Raw genomic sequence first — 19,197 nt, forward strand, 5'->3', positions numbered from 1 at the left:
ATATTTTGAAAACATTTATTAATAAACATTAATAAAGTATATTTATAATTGAAATTTATTTTGTTTTAAATAGTATATTTTTTTATTAATACTTAAATAAGTATATAATTAATAATTATGCTATAATTTTTAAGCTATTGTTTTTAAACTGTTACACAGAGCGACAGCTAACATATTTTAACAATTTGCATTATCACGTCTAAAATATATATTTTACCGGCTCGACCGGAGAAATACCACGTTCTCACAGAAAACCGGCGTGAAACAGCGCTTGCGCTGTGTTTTGCCGAGTGACTGAGTTTACCGGAGGCCCAATTCCCTAGGCTCTACCCTATTCCCTTCCCTACCCTCAAAGTGGAGGGTAGAGAACCTACCCTCCCCTATTACCCTATTCCCTTTTAAAAGGCCGGCAACGCACCTGCAGCTCTTCTGATGCTGCGAGTGTCCATGGGCGAAGGAAGTTGCTTTCCATCAGGTGACCCGTTTGCTCGTTTGCCCCCTTATTTCATTAAAAAAAAACTGAAAGATGTATATTTAAAAGGAAGAAGGATGTCATTATTATGCACGAAATGTACCTACGTCTAGTACTTACTATCAAGTATCACATACAGTATCAGATCAGTGAGATCAGTTCCGAGTGACATAGTGTAGTCTTCCCGCTTCCGTATCCGCATGACATACCCCAACTGGTTTTCGACCATCACGGAAACTATATTGTACCATAATTTCACTTAACATCAAATTCAAGGAAAACGGGAGTAAGTACTGCAGTAGTTGTCATCTTAGTCAGAGGCGTAGCTAGGAACCGCAATGAGGGGGCCACTAGTCACTACAAAAATTTTGCGATACCAAATTTTATGCATTTATTGCTGTTATGAAGATTAAATATTATCTTACGGTATCAATTTCGATTTTATTTATATTTTCTCAATAAATTACTTACTATCACGATTCACGAACATCAATAAATACGCTGAATTCCATTAATTATCTTCCATTGTTGTAGGTTGCAACTTTCGAGTTTCGAGCATTAACAAACATAATATATTATATAGGTACTAACAAAACACATAAGTACAATAATTATCTTATTTACTTGGCGGTGGTATTGTAGGGATTATGTCATATCTACACAATAAAACACTTCGTTCGCAATGCAACAATCACCTCTATTTTGGAGTCAGTTAAAAATAAGTAGGTGTGTATTTAGTTAATAATTAGTATTCCTAGAAATTAGGAAGTAGACAAGTATGACGTCATGTATTTTAATGTTTAACATTTTTCCGAACAGGGGCGTATTTAAACTCCATTTTTGGGGGCAGCGTTAGAGGCAAAGCTCGAACTTTATGCTAATGCGTGAAATTTTTTAAATAAAAAATATATCACAAATCGAGAATTGAACACACAAGTGTCTTTAGTAGTTCCACTTGAACTTAAATTAAAACAAACAAAAGTTGAGAAATAATGGAGAAAATGGAAAATGTACTATTCCTTTTTGTAGTATGATGCTAAAGACAAATGAGTTGAATGAAGTAGCTAAAATAAACAATTTAACAAGAAAAAAACAGTAAGAAAAAAAATTATTGACATTTGACGCCCAGGAATATTAACAAGTAACAACGACACTTTTGTGGAATTGTAATAAAATTTATATAAACGTCCGGTAGATTTCGCTGTTTATTCTCAAAAACGCCATCTAGTTGACGCACAGAAATACTAAGTACCACTTAATATACTCATCAACGCCATTTGCGCCTACTTCGCAAGTAAGTACTAAAAGGAGTGTCGAGGTCAAGTGTCGTTCCGTCTAGCCTCCTTTCGCAACGCCATAAGGAACTTCGTTCCTACATTTTTTGTTTTGCTTTCTTTAAATAAACTTTGAAACTACACTGGCCACACAGACTACAGGGAACAACATACGGCGGGGCTAAAATGGTCACATTTAGCATTTCCTCTCAATCAATTCAGCAAATGTATTGTCAAAACTGTCAAACTGACAAATGTCAAATCAGTACAAAAATAAAGAAATGTTTGCAAGCAGAGTAGCATTTTGCGATTTTAGAAAAATGAATCACGTTATGATTCATATCATGATTCTTCAAAGCGATCATTTTAGCCCCGCAGTGTACCTACGTTATTTTTTGCATAATGTACGATGTCCGTGGCATTTCCCAGATCCCGGACAAAATCATGGGTAGCACTGAATGAAATTGAATGAATCTCAATAAAAATTTTATGACTAGTATTACGACTTATTTATAATAACTGTTAATAGAGAATAAAAATCCAATTTCCTATTTAAAGACATAAAAACAGAATCACTTATGAAAATATTTTATAAGTAGTTAAAACTGTGAATTGTGATATAGAACTTCATTAAAATTCGGAACTTGAAAAATATGAGACGAAACACAAAATTTTATAAGAAGTCCTATATACCTCGTTTTGGTTATAATTTCTATTTAATGTACGTACGCTACATACATGTACCTTCCTAAAAATAACTTTTAAGAATTTCTAAATCCTCCTCGCACTCGAGTAACGGTCTACAGATGTAGATAATGTTTAGATAATACAGTTTATCTTACAATCGTACATGTTGGATGAACAAATAACTGTCAGATACAATATCTAAGTACATGATAAAGAAACACAATATGTTTACTATTCGTTTAGCGCAGAGTATTTTTTGGTGTTTGTGCATTTGTCTAACCGTCTAAAACTCTAACGTATTAAGTGCGCCTATTTATATTTAAATATTTTTTTTTTTTAATTTTTAAGTGTGGAATAACAGTACTTATATTATTTTTATGTACGCACACTAAGGTTGGGTTGCACCACAGGCGTGGTTAAAGTTTAAGTTATGGTTATAGTTAAGGCTAAAAACTTTAACTTTAACTTTTACCGGAGAAATTGACAGATAACAGCTGGTCCAACAAGATTATAAATGAACGTGGGCGGGGGCGCTGCTGGTAAAGGAGAACTGTCAAAAATGGCGTTTTTGTATGATGACAGCGTTAGTTCCTTTTTTCGCCACGTGCATTTAAAACCTTGTCGAGCTCTATGGTTATGGTTAAATATGGCGTCTTGATGGCGTCAATTTTTACACTTTAACCAAAGATTTGACATTTTGCATTGCAGTTAAAGTTATAGTTAAAGTTAATTGGTGCAATTCAACCTTAGTGTACAATTCGTTTGGTACACCGTACAGGGAGAAAGGTAGTCTGTGACTTTATTTTTTGCCTGACGTTTATCCATACAAAATTTCATCCAGACTCCAGCATAAAATAATATTAATCTAAGAAGTATTGCATAAGCAGGAGCTATACCACATGAAAAAGTATCTGCTTTCGATGAAGATATTTACCTGATAAATTAACCTTCAATTTCATTAAATAATTAATGTTAATGCTTACTGTGACATAATCAATTTAAATTTTATATGATAAATGAAGTAAAATGTATATAAGTCTAAATTACTATTATAAAACTTATCTAACTTATATAATCCTAATCATTTTATGACCCGTTTATCGTATTTTTATCTTTATAACGGCCAGCGGGAGTCTATATTGTTGGGTGGTGAAAGTGAAAAATTCATCCCATCAAAAATATTAAAAAAATAGGCGTAATTCCATCAAAGTTTGTATTTAGTCTATTTGTCACATAAACCCATAGACATAATATATACTCATAAACCATACCGCAGCGTGAATGACGCTTGGAATACCGCAAGGGAAAATCTGATGTCTGTTTGTTCCATGTAACACGTAATCGGTTATTTATTACATATTTTAACCGACTTTCAAAAGGGAGAAGGTGTCTCAATTCCGCCGAATATTTATGTTTTATGTATTTATTACTATAAAAAATAAAGGACTACAATGACACTTTTTAAAAATGTTTGAAAAAAAAAGAAAAGAAAATAAGTACGCAGAAAGTCTATAACCTGATAAATTAGCAGATATTTTACAGACTTTCTACGATTTAATTGTACTCAAAGATACAGACTAAACTGCCAATTACAGCATAAGGTTAACAACTTCACCAAAACTGACCGTGACCTCAAACAAAATTAGATGAATAACTACATAGTCACTTTGTACATTTATAATATACAATCATATATTTTATTTTTTTAAATAGTCGTTTTGAATATTGAAATAAAGATAAACTAAAACAACACGTAGTACTTAATCTAAAATTTCGTATGTAAATATAGTCTAGGTAATGGGCATTAGAACTTCCCACAATGATGAAAAACTCAAAGCAGATATGTTACTACCGCGCGCGTTGTGAAGATTCAAATACGGCCCAATTGGGCCGTCTGTTAATTAGTCTGCATCGAGAGCAGTCACGAACGTGCCGCGTCTTGTCTTAGAAAATGACGTCGTGCGTGTTTCGAAAATGTACCAATTATGACTCGAAAGTAAACAAACACATGGAATCTCTTACCACATGTCTTGATTGCAATAAATACCTCGATTATTTACATTTTCAAATAATTTTTCGAACAATCTGGAAAAAAACGAATTTTCGTCATAGCTCAGGCGAAGAAAGAGACAGCGATACGATTCGACGTTTAAAAATAGAACTGTCTCTTTTATGTAAATGGTTTTTCGTATCTTTTGTTTCACTTATCTGTTAAATTTGTCAATTGTTCGGAAGAGATTTAAGCCCAATGATATTCTATGTTACTAACGTAACTAGATTGGAAGTTTACGGTAGCAACGCGTTGCCACTTCGAAGATGCCTGCAGGCATATCTCACATACATAATGACATAACGAATATATGACTTGACATTGTCTTTAGAACAAAAAAGTGGTTACGCATTTCTGAGAATCTTTTGTAAGACATTGCTACTCTAGTATTTTAAAAACTCATTGTTTAAGCCGAAAAATAGTATGGACGTAACATATCTGTATATGTAGAATGTCATTGACTTCCCATGAATATTTTACATTAATTCAATAATGTATATTTAAAGTAATTACATTTTACATAAATTAACTTAATTGTCATGTTAACACTAATTATTTTAATATTTTATGCAATTATAATTAAATTGTTCTTTGACGGCAATTTGTCTTTTTAATTGTATAGTTACTACGAATTAAAATTTCATCACAGCAATAAATCTTATTTAAGTAAGTACTTTTAGTTTTATAGTTATCTTTTTAGGAAAAAGATTATACGCGAAAACAAAAATGTCTCTTAAAAATATAATATTTTTTAATATTAACACTTGAGCAAATCAAAAAAAAATAAAGTGTTTCGGCAAATATTTTTTCATGTTTATTAATTTTTAGAAAAAACTTTTTTGATATAAAATATCTTACCTTCGATAAAAAAATCTCCAATATTCCCACAAAATTCGAAATTCAAAAATCAAAAAACCGCAGCACAATAACTTAGCGCGTAAAATTCGAACTAGTCATAAACAATTTCGATTATTTTTCACGTAAGGCTGCGGCCTATTTTTCCGAATAGCGCATCGACACTGACAGCTAGTGCGGGACTCGCGCTGTCTTCGACATATAAGATATATAAAGCTGGTAAAACAGGAAACCGCGCAGGTTGTGACACATAGTGACGTTTCTAAGTACTGTGGTTTTCTTCAACCTGGCGTGGCGCGCGGGTACAAACTACAAAGTGATCGTTTTATTATTTTATATCGACCATCAATATATTTTATTGGCGGATGAAAATTTACATTATCCTTTATGGATGGTTTTAAAAATACATACTATGCAAATACCAACCCCAGAAAATTATTATTTTTCCAATTAAGGAATTTTAAGTACCTTTTACTAAAGGAAAAAATATATTTTCTACTTTATAAAATATAATAAGTAGCTATAACTCGCACGTAAGCATTAAATATTATTAGTCGCCCACTGGATAACACGTAACTACGCCTCTGAAATGTTAGGTCGTACATTTAGTAAGTATACAGGGTGTAACAAAACTAAATGATAATATTTTAGGGTGTGTATGGGCTCCTTTTAAAGAGTTCGCTGTGAAAGTAGCTGCAGTGAAAGAGTAAATTTTTATTTAATTATAAATTCTTTATTTGCACATAAGGTAACATACAAAATGAAGAACACAACAAAAGATACATAAAACAATGACAATACAATTACAATAAAACTTACAAATTTATAAAAATGTGCAAATTAGCGGCCTTACCGCTGTAAGCGGTTTCTACCAGGCAACCGTCAATATAAAATAATTGAAAAAAAAATAGTATAAAACTATTACTTACAATACTTAATATGAGATAAAATAAACTACTTATACTTTACATAGATATAATAAGGCAAAAATATGAAAAAATTACAGGAGAAAAGAATTTTATGAAGGTAATTAATATTAGTACTAACACTAAAATGTTCATATTGAAGGAAATAGGTCTAAGTAGTGTTTCTTGACACGTTTCATAAAGATATTTATGGATTCAGAGTTTTGTATAGAATCAGGTAAAGAGTTCCAGAGACGAATAGCGGAGATGGTGAAAGAAGAATCATAGAACGAAGTTTTATGGGAAGGGAAGGCAAGCGTAAGTTTCTTTGCAGAACGAAGAATAGGATTGCAATGACCTAGAAAATTGAAATTTGATTTTAGGTAGGCAGGAGTTGATGGATTAAAAAGGATATTGTAAAGTAAATGCAGGACGTGAGAATTTCGAGTTTCGACGCATCTTGATCGGAAGCCACTTGAGCTGAGAAGGGTATTCAGATTCAGGTACCGGTTTTTTCACCTTCCACAAAAAAAATTTTGCTCTTTCAGCGCTGTTACTTTCACAAGTTTCACAGTGAACTCTATAGAAGGGCCATAATATATACTCCCTAAAGTTTTATCACTTACCTATGGCCTGTTTCACCACTTCCTGATAAGGCTATCCACCAATTAACTTGACAGATCAAGTATGGAGAATCTGTCAAAAAAGTTGTGAATAGCCTATAATTAAGCACTTTATCAGAAAGTGGTGAAACAGGCCCTTAGTTTTGTTACATCTTGTATATCCTTTTGTTAATCGTATAATAAAAATATTCTAAAAAACTTTAGAGCTAAGTATTAATAATTTATAACGAATAATATTTTTGATAATAGATTGTATGCTATACTAAATGTAGGTATATGTATATATTACCTATGTAAAATGAATGTTGGCAATTGGCATCTCTTTATAATATTCTTTAAGGAAAAGGATTTTATGTGGAAAATTTAACGTGTCGTAACAGCTTCAATAACAGATATTATTGCTTCAGTAATAATATTTATCTATCGAAGATTCGCTATTATAATTTTCCATTGCGATTTTGCAATTTTTATCTAAACAGTCTAGTATAGATTACTTAATTATATCACGTGAGATTTTTAGACCTTTTTTCATAATTTCATGAAAGTACAACATTTTCAGAGTATATTATTCATTGCTCAGAATAAAATCCTTTGTTACATTACATATTAATAACATATTCATAAAGTATGAAATATGATTAAATATAAATATTAGTATAATAATATTTTACGAAAATATTATGTATTATGTAATGAGTAATGACTAATGAGGTCAACTATTCGCAGCAGTGCTACGAAAAGCCTACGCTACTACGCCTAATAGTGCGTGCCTGTCTTCTTAATTATTAATTAATTAATTATTATTAGTTATTACATAAAATAGGGAAGATGCGATATTTTAATTTTTGTGTTTATTTTAAAGAACTCCATATAGAATAGACCACAAGTATATTAAAAAATTAAAACCTTGGAATTTACTGCAAAAAATGAGGTTTAAAATTGTCAATTAAAATTTTGGCGCAAAAACGGATCTATAGTCTGTATGACGTCACTACTGTTTGACAATAATTATTGTCAATGGCCCCAGATCGTACGTCTCTCAGAAAGTTGTCATGCCCCGCGTTCTATTTAGGCCCGATTCGACCAAACTTGAAGTTACACGAGTATAATTATCACTTTAATTTACTCTAGGGTATTATCGTTTGCATTTTACCAAGTTACTCAAAGAGTATGAATATAATTACCTCATTCTTGGATTAGAAGTTGGAAAAACGCAAAACCAGCTTTCACTTAGATTAGGAGACAGTTATACTCGAGTAAAATTTTACTCCAGTTTGGTCGAATCCGCCCTTAGCGTTAAAAACGATCAAAACGCTCAAAAATAAAAATGGAGGCATTTTTATCGTTTTTAACGCAAAATGGAACGCGGGGATAGCATGTGTGACGTCACTGAACGCTGATTGGTGTTTTGAAATCCGTTCCGTTTCAAGTTACTTTTAATTCATAATTTTTGTAAAAAAACAATATTTTATAAAATATTAACCTAGAAGTGGCTATTTTCTTAACGTTTTAATAGCAAAATTTTCATAAATATTATATTTGCATGTTCCCTATTCTCATGTCACAATGTAATACCGTACGTACTCCTTCAAAACGGCTTTACTGATTTTTACCTATTTGCAAATTCCGTGGGTCTGAGAATTGGCTACTGGCTACTTTTTAATTTTTATATTGATAAGTGCATATTTTATTGAATAGATAATAGTAAATTATTACAACTCGAGACTGACGGCGACCATTATATTTTGTGCGACGGGATAGCGATGGACGTTGCCATGATGCCATCAGCAATACTTATTTAGTCACTTTAATAAAATAATAATATGGGCGAAATACTTTTTATTATTGCAAAACAACATTTGCCGGGACAGCTAGTAATATATAAAATTCTCGTGTCATAGTGTTTGTGTGCGAACTCCTCCAAAACGGCTCACCGCTCAACCGATTTTAATGCAATTTTTATACGGTACATTCGTTAAGCCTGAGAATAGGTTTTTATCTATATTTTTATATAGATACTTACTAGAAATAATGTATATGGCAAAACAGCCGGGTCAGCTAGTTAAATTTACTTATATATATATATATATATATATATATATATATATATATATATATATATATATATATATATATATATATATATATATATATATATATATATATATATATATATATATATATATATATATATATATATATATATATATTATGTTTTATTGCAGTTATCAATAATTCCTTGCATAATTTAATCAAGTAAAAAAACAATTCAATCTTTGAACTGATTTTATTTTCCTCTGAGCCATCTGCACCAGCAGTGGAATCGCGAATGTCGCAAATTGAAGTATATTTAAAGTTACTTGTACAGTGTACTATTATCTATTCTGTGGTATAGTGTATACTTATGTCGATTTAAGCCTGGCTCAGGGCTCTAAAACCATGCTCATCACTTTAGACTTTAGAGCCTTGATCTTTCTAAAATTTAATGTCTGACTTCTAGTACATATCTGATTTACTGGAGTCCAGAAATTGTAAGATAATTTAGATTCAAAACTTTGTCATCGATAGTATGATTCGGACGCGGTACGTGTCGTATCATCATTATAATTTGATAAGATATCGTATTTCACACGACGTGTTATAATTAGCGATGTGATGCGAAGATAGAGCGGTGGCTCACCTGATAATCCTCAAGTTGGAGCATTAGTAACTTAAAGGCTCCATTCCACCGCGGCGTACGCACGGATTTATTTATTTGACTACGTGGGTCAACCTTTCCACTGCAGCACAAACACGTTACTTACGACTATGTACACGCTTCCGTGTATCCCGTGCATACAGGTCAGTTAAGTCTGCGTAGCGTGGCCAGCGTTAGGCTGCGTTTCCACTGAAGCGGAGCGGAGCTTAGCGGTGCCCGAATTGACCAATCGCGCTATTCCAGCGGAATGACAGCGAAGATTTCGAGCACGGTGATTGGTCAATTAGGCACCGCTAAGCTCCGCTCCGCTTCAGTGGAAACGCAGCCTTAAGCTACGTGTGCACCATATTCGAGCAAGCTACGTGAGTCAATTCGTGCGTAGCGTGTCCGTGGTTTGCAGTGGACACAGTCACATATTATATTTTCTTACAAAGCGAAGCTTGACGCACATGCGTAGTATCTCCGTGCGCCGCGGTGGAATAGCCCTAAGCCCCAATTTCACCAACCACTGTTAAAGTTAACGCTCGTATTAGTGTCACGTTGCTTCTTTCGTATTTCTTATGATTTAAAGAGAAGCTTTATTTGATCGAAGAAGAGAACACATGACATTTTAACATTACTAACAAAGGTTGGTGAAATCGGGGCTGAACTATACAGGGTGTATCAAAACTAAGTGATAATACCTACCTACTTTACGGTGTGTATGGGTCTCCTATAGTTGGCTGTGAAAGTAGCAGCGCTGAAATAGTAGCTTTTTTATTTTTTGTATGGAAAAATTCATTCGCGGCTGCTACTTTTACAGTGAACTCTATAATACAAGGAACACAAACACACCCTTAACTCTAGCTGTTTGACCGAGCTTTGCTCGGTATCCGATGAAAATGACATTTTCTAGAAATGATTCCTAGCTAGATCGATTTATCGCCCCCGAAACCCCCTATATACTAAATTTCATGAAAATCGTTGGAGCCGATTCCGAGATTCCAAATATATATAATATATATATATTTGGAATATATAATATATATATATAATATAGTATATATATATATATATATATATATATATATATATATATATATATATATATATATATATTGCTCGTTTAAAGATATAAGATATGAGTGACAGTTTTCATATTCCTTGCTACGGGTTTTTTTACAAGAAAACAAAAAAAATCAAAATGTAATAAATTATATTCCATCTACAAAAACAAATGTTTCCTATAATTGTAAATGAATAAAAATGAAAAGTTGCTAAATGCTAACTTATTAATATAAAATTATAAATATTAACTGTGAAATAGGAATATAAAATTATTGTTACGAAAACATTTGAAAAATGTCAGATGCATGAAACGGAACTTATATCAATAGAGATTGACTCTGTTGAATCGAAATCAAATCGAAGTGATTCGATATTTTTAAATTATCAATTAATTTTTGTTAGGTAACTTCCCTACTATTGTCAATTATAAAATGTCACGCATATCATCATAAAATGCACAAACTAAATTATTAGATTATTTTAAATTTAGTTTGTGCATATATGAATTAAATTATTAATTATAGAAATAAGCAGTTCCTTTGTGTCGTCTTTCCATGTCAATTGTGTTAGAATAAGTTTCTTGTGTACACTAAATGTTAAATAAAAAAAAAAAACTATATATTGTCTACTGTGGCTAAGCAATATCATTACCTACGTATGTAGCTACTTATTGATATTCATCAAGTGTATATTATAGAGTATAAGCATTAAAACCGCAGAAACCACAAATGTACACCGGAGCAGTAAACTTAAATTAAATCTAAGGGATTTCCGTCCTGTTTATAGCACTTTCCTCAAGATCAGATCATTTTTGCTACAGGGTAAATTCCCTTTCACATATTTGTGAAACTTGTTGCTATATTTGCTCCAGGGCAACTAACGCCAATTTGGGTTATTGCTGAACGTTTGTTGAATATTATGTCTTCTTCGTGACTACAAAGAAAGAAAGATGTAACAACAATAACAGCAGGCAGGGCGTGCCGAACGGATACGAAATGAAACCTAATACAACAAAATAAAAATTTCGAAAATCGGTTCACAAACGGCGGAGTAATCGTTGAACATACAAAAAAAATATCTCCACAGCCGAACATAACCCTTTTTGGAAGTCGCTTAAATAGCCGAAGTTTAAATTAAGAATATAAACTACGTATTGCACTAGTACTAAGTCTACGTGCTTCGTGTTTTGTTCGGCTAGAAACGCACATAGCGACTGCCGATCTATCAAATGCAATTGCTATCAACATAGACAAAGTGCTATCACAATAGACATAAGTACTCTGTCTACTCTGGTGCTATCACCGATCATCATTCGTGATAATGATAAGTGATAGTGATGATGTGATAAGGAATCACGGAATTGGCACGTTTCGGTAGCCGGTTTTTACCCGATTCAAATCTGAAATCATGCGACGAGAGGATGAATATTTTCGGCCTTTCTTATAGGGATGATGACAAGGTCAAAGATTAGCAAATTTTGTTAATAAAATAAAGAAATCACGGTAAAAAGTAAGTGTTCCCAAATATTCAGCTTGATAGCATTTGTTTTTTTTTTGTTATGCGCCTTCAAAATTGGATATTCAAGTCGATTTTTTTTTTCTATTAAATTTCTTAATATTTATATACCATTCGATAACTTATGCAATTAAAAGCAACTTTTGTTATGAAACCACTTTCATAAACGCAATATTTAATATACCTATCGAACAAAGTTCTCTCCCGCTGTGTACAAACTACGAAAGAGTAACGTCATACTTTCGTAGCACTTTGTATGGAGCGTTTCGGGCAGGTCTATTTTATGAGATGTTTGAATTGTCATATCTTGGTGAATTTTTAAGCTATCAGAGTCATTCTTTCAGCGATGTTTCTATTTTTAAGGGCCTTTCAATTACCAATAAGAAAAAAAAATTGTCATCATGCCTATTGACACACAGTGGACACTGGACGTAAGTACCATAACAATGGGGATTGTCCATTTTTTTTTAATTTTGCTCATTACAAATACATTTCGAGGAATAAGGTCAGTGATTGTTTTTCTGTATATAAACGAAAAAAAATACCCATTAGTTAAGTACCATCGAGGAAGTTGATTCCTATGCAATTGACAGACCAACGTTATTTGGTCGAATATGTCAATTCAATGTTAATTGTGATCTGTCAGCTGGGTTTGACGTAACGCGATCAAACTACTTAGGTCCCCGATTTGCATAGGAATCAACTTCTCTGATAGTACTTATATTTTTGAACAAATATGTTTAACCTTTGTTTGACCTTCAATGGCGTTAAATTAGCAATAAATTCGACCAACATTACGTTTCGAACTTTTGGTAAGCTTCTCGTATCAGCTTTCACGTAATGAGAACTTGCATTTGACGAACCAGCCATTATAAATAAGATTGAAAGGAAATTTAAAACATACTGCAGAGGTGAATTGGCCGCCGATGATGACGTCAGAGCGAAAGTTTAAAAAATTATTTAGAAAAAACTAGCCAATAAATTTCAAAATTATTTAATTTATATTCTTAAAATACCCTATTTTAACGAAAAAAAATATAAAAAGTACATGTGATTTTTTTTTGACAATGCCCATTAATGTACGAGTATATCATTGATATGAGGGTTTTTCATATTCCATTTACGACCAGTTACCGCTATGTAGATTGTAGCCTAAGGTCTATCGTGTGAAATAGACATAATATTATGACAGCTACATCGTGAAATATGACAACGGTTCTACACGACCGGCTGCGTTTCCACCAGAGCTGAGCGGAGCTGTGTTGCGAAGAATGTGTTTTTGAGAAGCAATAGCATCGCCGCGCTGAGCGATGTCATGGCAAACGCAAAGTCATGTCGATGAAGTAATTCTATTGGTTTTCAAAAACACACTCCCCGCAACACAGCTCCGCTCAGCTCTGGTGGAAAGGCAGCCTAGGCGGGTCCTTCCCGTTTCATACCACTTATTTTTCATACCGCGATATGAAACAGCGAAGTACTGTTTTTGAATTGCCTGTTTCGTACCGCGGTGCTTGGAGTGGTATGAAACGACGAATTCTTTTTTGGTATGGGTGGATTCGTACCATGAATTTTATTAATTATTTTTAGTCTAGTCACTTATTTATACTGGCGTATAGAAAAGTGGTAACAAGAGGAAATAAAAAAATATTTTGTATATAGAAATGTCATTTCTTTCCAAATCATAAAATATGTATATTATATACTATCAGACTTCTAACAATAGAATCACAGTTTGATTATAAATAGAACTTTAAAATTAACCTAACACTATATAATTAATTTTAAATTATCAAAAAGAATATAAATGTACTTATGGTCCGTGAGCTGTCAATCTCAAAAGTGCCCTCATAGTGTGCATTGATTTTTTTGATGAAAATAGATAGTTTAGAAAATACAAATAAAAAAACCGGCCAAGTGCGTGTCGGGCCACGCGCAATACAGGTAGGGTTCCGTAGTACCGCTAGTTTTTTTTTAAATTTTTGTATGGTTGTGACGTGGGAGAGTCATGCTTCGGCACGAATGGGCGGGCTCGATCGGAGAAATACCTCGGGCTCACAGAAAAACGGCGTGAAACAGCGATTGCGCTGTGTTTCGCCGAGTGAGTGAGTATACCGGAGGCCCACCGCCCAATCCCTTACCCTATTCTCTTCCCTACTCTCCCCTGCCCTATTACCCTATTCCCTCTTAAAAGGATGGCAACGCAACTGCAGGTCCTCTGATGTTGCGAGTGTCCATGGGCGACGGAAGTTGCTTTCCGTCTGGTGACCCGTTTGCTCGTTTCATATTCTTTGATTTATTTCAATTGAATCTGTTGATCTTTTTGAATTTTTTACATCATCAGGTTTTTTTAATAAAGCACAACAATACTTAGTCTTTTCGTATACCATCAATAAATTGCTCAATATGTATTTGGTTTCTCTGAGATGAATTTATTTAATTTAAATAAGCAAATAAAATAATAATATGTAATAAATAATAAAATAAAATTAAATAATTTATTATTTTATAATTTATATAATATGTATAGATATTTTGAGCTTGACTGTACTAAAATCTGCGCTGCGGTACGAATCGACTAATTCAAAAAAGGTATTCACTGTTTCGGACGCCGGTATGAAACAGGCAATTCAAAAACAGTACTTCGCTGTTTCATACCGCGGTATGAAAAATTTGTGGTATGATTTATGAAACGGGAACGACCCCCTAGGCTACATAACAGCACCTAGTGGACAGTGGCAAATTAAATATGAAAAACCCTAATAGTGGTGGTGGGAAAATCCCAAGTTCCAAATCTTAGAACGAATTTTTTTACACGGAAGAATGGCCACAAAACCATAACAGTCCGTGACCAGAATTCCAGTTTAGGGGAAAAACAGCGTACGTGCGCCCGCGCAGGCTGCCTACGTGACTTACGAAATACTATTTTCCTTAGTCTATGGAAATACTAACATTTTAATACAATTATTATGAAATATGTAACAATTTCAGCTAGCGAGGTCATCAGAAAACTTGGCGGTCAAGCTGTAAAAATTACTGGGTATGCTTTGAAGACTGATTGTCTACGTATATTCAGTACTGAGAAACGAAAAAAAAGAGGCTCTGCATAATAGCGGGCTACAAGTTACAACGTACAATGTGAAATTCCTATTATACGCGGGCGAAGCCGCGCGGAACGTCTAGTATAAAGTAAAACTCCTTAGAGTATCTATCTACTACTAATTATTATAAATACGAAAGTGTGTCTGTCTGTGTGTCTGTTACTTTTTCACACCCAAACCGCTGAACCGATTTTGCTGTTTGGTATGGAGATACTTTGATTCCCGTGAAAGGATATAGGATACTTTTTATACTTATCGGAAAAATGTACGATTCCGGTACGTTACTTTCATATTGATTAATTAATTAAATTTATTTATATCGTTCAATAAATTAAAAAAGGAAACATGAAATTCGATTTAGTCATTGGATTTTGCGGTGACGTAATTTCGATAACAATTAAATGACCGTTTTTGGTATTATAGTTCATAAAATCATAACGGATTTACTTTATCAACCTTTTTTTTTTTTTTTTTTAAATTGTTTATGTTATTCGTAGTTCTTAACCATAGACTTATTATTTTAAGTTTATGTTATCAACACACTGAAATGTATGTATGGGAATGCCCTAATCAATATTGTAAGCTTCACTTTTTAGGGTTTTCTAAATGGCAAAATCGAGACCTTCTCAAGTCTTTGCTATGTGTCTGTCCTCCTGCAGGTTCTAACTTCACAATTAATGTTTGATGAGAAGGTCTCCTTTTCACTTTTGGGCATGATAGATAACCATGATTGTCACTGTGATTACAAAGCATTAACAATCAGTTTTAGGGTTCCGTAGCAAAATGGCAAAGCCTTTGTTAATTCGTCATGTCTGTCTGGTCGAATTTTTAGTATGTCGACGTAGTAACAAAAGTATAGTACTTATATATATCAAAGTCACATCTTAAGTTTTTTCTACGGTAATGAATAATGACTAATGAGTAACAACTACATATTTAGTTGCGCAGTTGCCCGGTAATAGCCGGAAGTGTCATTATGTCATTTGGATCAAAACAGCAACTATTGTGTCAAGTTATAGTACAAAGTTTATATATTTAGCTTCGTAATGCATTTTCTAGTATTTACTGCAAAATTATATATATTATGTACTTACATAATATTTTAGTGTCGTATGAGTCGTCTAGGCCATTTATCTTTTTTTTGCCTCTGATTCGTCACAAGATGCCAAGGGCGTTGCTACCCGCGCTTTATTTGCCGTACCTACCAACTATACAAGGAGTAACAAAACTAAGTGATAATACTTAAGGGTGTGTATGTGTTCCTTGTTGAGAGTTCACTGTGAAAGTAGCAGCGCTGAAAGACCAAAAAAAATTTTCACTTTTGTATCGGGAAACTCGTGACATGGCGCTTGCCCATACAAAAGTGAAAAAAAAGACTTGGTGTGGAGAACTCTTTACAAGGAACACGTACACGCCCTAAAGTATTATCACTTAGTTTTGTTACTCCTTGTATAGTTGGTAGGTACGGCAATCTTCTTACGGATACGGTACGGGTCTTGTGACGAGTCAGAGGCAAAATAAAGATAAATGGCCTAGACGACTGGTACTTGGCCCCCAGGCCACGGGAGCCCCAAAGTGCCTTAGCAAAAACAGGCGCGGTCGCAGCCTGAAATTTTGGGGGGGGTCGCTCAGTAGTCACTACAATATTTTTTTTTATCTGCGCCCTCGGACGGTTCTGGGTTTTATATTATTTTCAATTATACCTTACATTTTGGGGGGGGTCATGTCCCCTGTGACCCCCCCCCCCTTCGGACCGCGCCTGAGCAAAAATTTGTGAGCCTTCATAAGAGCCCCCAAATATTTTATAGCACAAAACCCCAAAAATTTTATAGCACAAACTACAAAGTAGACCGTATAACATAAACAAACATTTGATAAATATTAACAGAAACGTTGTCAAACGTCGAAAAAACTTTTTGTTTACTGTCTATGCTGGTGTGCCTCTAGCAGAGTAGACAGAATTATATGTCTATTGTGCCTCTAGCGTGATAACATTGCGTAGATTATTTCATCTAAATCAAGTGAAATGAACCATTGTAATGATCTGGGATCGTTTTAAAAGAATATCAATGTTTAATTGTCTATTGTTCGTGTTTCCGCGACAAGATGTCATCAGCTGCTAATTGGTGCAAACACCTTATTTATATCCGGTTACAATTAAATCCATTCTTTAATGTGTCAGCCTGTTTGTCTGTATGTCACCTCTTCACGCTTAAACCGCTGAATCAATTTTGCTGAAATTTGGCATGGAGATACCATGGAGAGTCCCGGGAAAGGACAGAGGATTTTATTCCGGAAAAATGTACGGTTCCAGCTCTAAGTATAAATAAATTTTGGTGAAACGGAGTTGCGGGCGTCCTTTAGTAAATAACGTTCGCAGTTATTTTATTTGCGAAAAAATCTTTATGCCAATGACATAGATAACGTTTTATAAATGGGGCCATATTTAAAAAAGAAGAAGGGGAAACTCATTTTTTTAAAGGAACAGGGAACGATCCTACGGATCTCTTTGAAGCAAACATTAAAAAGCAATTCATTTTGACATTTACACTAATGACACTCTGCAAACTTCAAGAAGAGAGCGTATTCCCTCTTAAAAGGCAACGCGCTTACAACTCTTCTGATGTTGCGACTTGCAAATGTCCATGGGCGATGGTAGTTGCTTAATTCCATCAGGTGACTCGTTTGTAATGTTCTATGTAAAAAACATATAAACTAATACTTCTAGAAGGTTTAGCTTGAGCTCAGAAGAATGCTGTAGCTTCAGAAGCTGACCGAGGCAAGCAATGAGTTTCTAAAATACTAGAGTAGCAATGTCTTACAAAAGATTCTCAGAAATGCGTAACCACTTTTTTGTTCAAAAGACAATGTCAAGTCATATATTCGTTATGTCATTATGTATATGAGATATGCCTGCAGGCATCTTCGAAGTGGCAACGCGTTGCTACCGTAAACTTCCAATCTAGTTACGTTAGTAACATAGAATATCATTGGATTCAAGGGACAATATGACAGATTTCTTATGTCAGTCTGTCACTTTGTATATCCTTCCGTAGCTTTCTGCCATAGACAAAGTTTCTATAAATACTATGAAGTATGAACTTTATGCCAAGGGGAAAGTAGCTTTGTTTACATCCGCTTGTCAGTCCTGGGCCCATAACCTGGTTTATAAAAGTCGTCCTTCATGTAATTACTTGATCTCTGACATAGCTATCTGTTGCCATGTCACTGAGTGCCAAGGTGCCGATACGAAGGTTATCTTAATTTAATTCCAAACAAAATGTAGATAAAATGCATATTAAATTGTAGTCATATTGTATTATACAAGGTATTGCTGAACGCAAGAATTTTTTATGAAATTTTTTGTTAAATTGAAACTTTTTTTGAAATGCACGATGCTCTTCGGGACCATCCATGATATATTTCGTTCGAGAAACACATAATAATATTATTATGGTTTAGTTAGTCCATTTCGTCAGTCTATCTGCCTGACATACAAGTAAACGCTTTAGAGTTTAGAGGAATAATTTTCATACTTGAGTAAATATTTACTTACATTTTCTCATTACCTAAATTAAATAAAAATATTTCAGTGTCTCAAAAAAGATACAAATATTTTATTTAGCAACAATCCGTATTCTTGTTAAGAAAAAGTAAAGAAACTAGAGACCGCTTGTTTGGAATCAATTGACCTAGAAAAGCTAAAGTAAATTGTATCTAAAGCTTTCAAATCTAGACTAGAAATTTATTTTTAGCTAAAATCAATTAATTAGTACAAACGTTTCCACTAAGTTTATTAACAAAATCTAAGGATTGAGCTTAGCACGAATTTATAGCTACGTGTTCGTAACGTTATCAAAAATTATTTTTTAAATATTACTGCGACAGTACATTTTTACGCAGCTGGCAATTTTTTGTGCTACGTCGTGTTGTAATGACAACAAATCACAAAAATATGTACCTAAAACTTGAA

The 19,197-nt window shown here is 33.6% G+C and overlaps 1 protein-coding gene across 3 annotated transcripts in view; it reads right to left on the minus strand.

The window, feature by feature from the left end:
• Window positions 1–19,197, minus strand: part of LOC121738384 (facilitated trehalose transporter Tret1) — a 76,949-nt gene that overhangs the window by 15,636 nt on the left and 42,116 nt on the right. Inside the window, exon 1 of one of the 3 annotated variants that reach the window (XM_042130396.1) lies at window positions 5,342–5,547. The exons of the other annotated variants lie outside the window; for them this stretch is intronic. The gene's annotated coding sequence lies outside the window, so the exon portion shown is untranslated. Of the gene's footprint in view, window positions 1–5,341; window positions 5,548–19,197 lie in introns of those variants that run through there. 3 annotated transcript variants of the gene reach the window in all.

The sequence above is a fragment of the Aricia agestis genome, chromosome Z, assembly GCF_905147365.1.
Source record: "Aricia agestis chromosome Z, ilAriAges1.1, whole genome shotgun sequence".
NCBI lineage: Eukaryota > Metazoa > Arthropoda > Insecta > Lepidoptera > Lycaenidae > Aricia > Aricia agestis.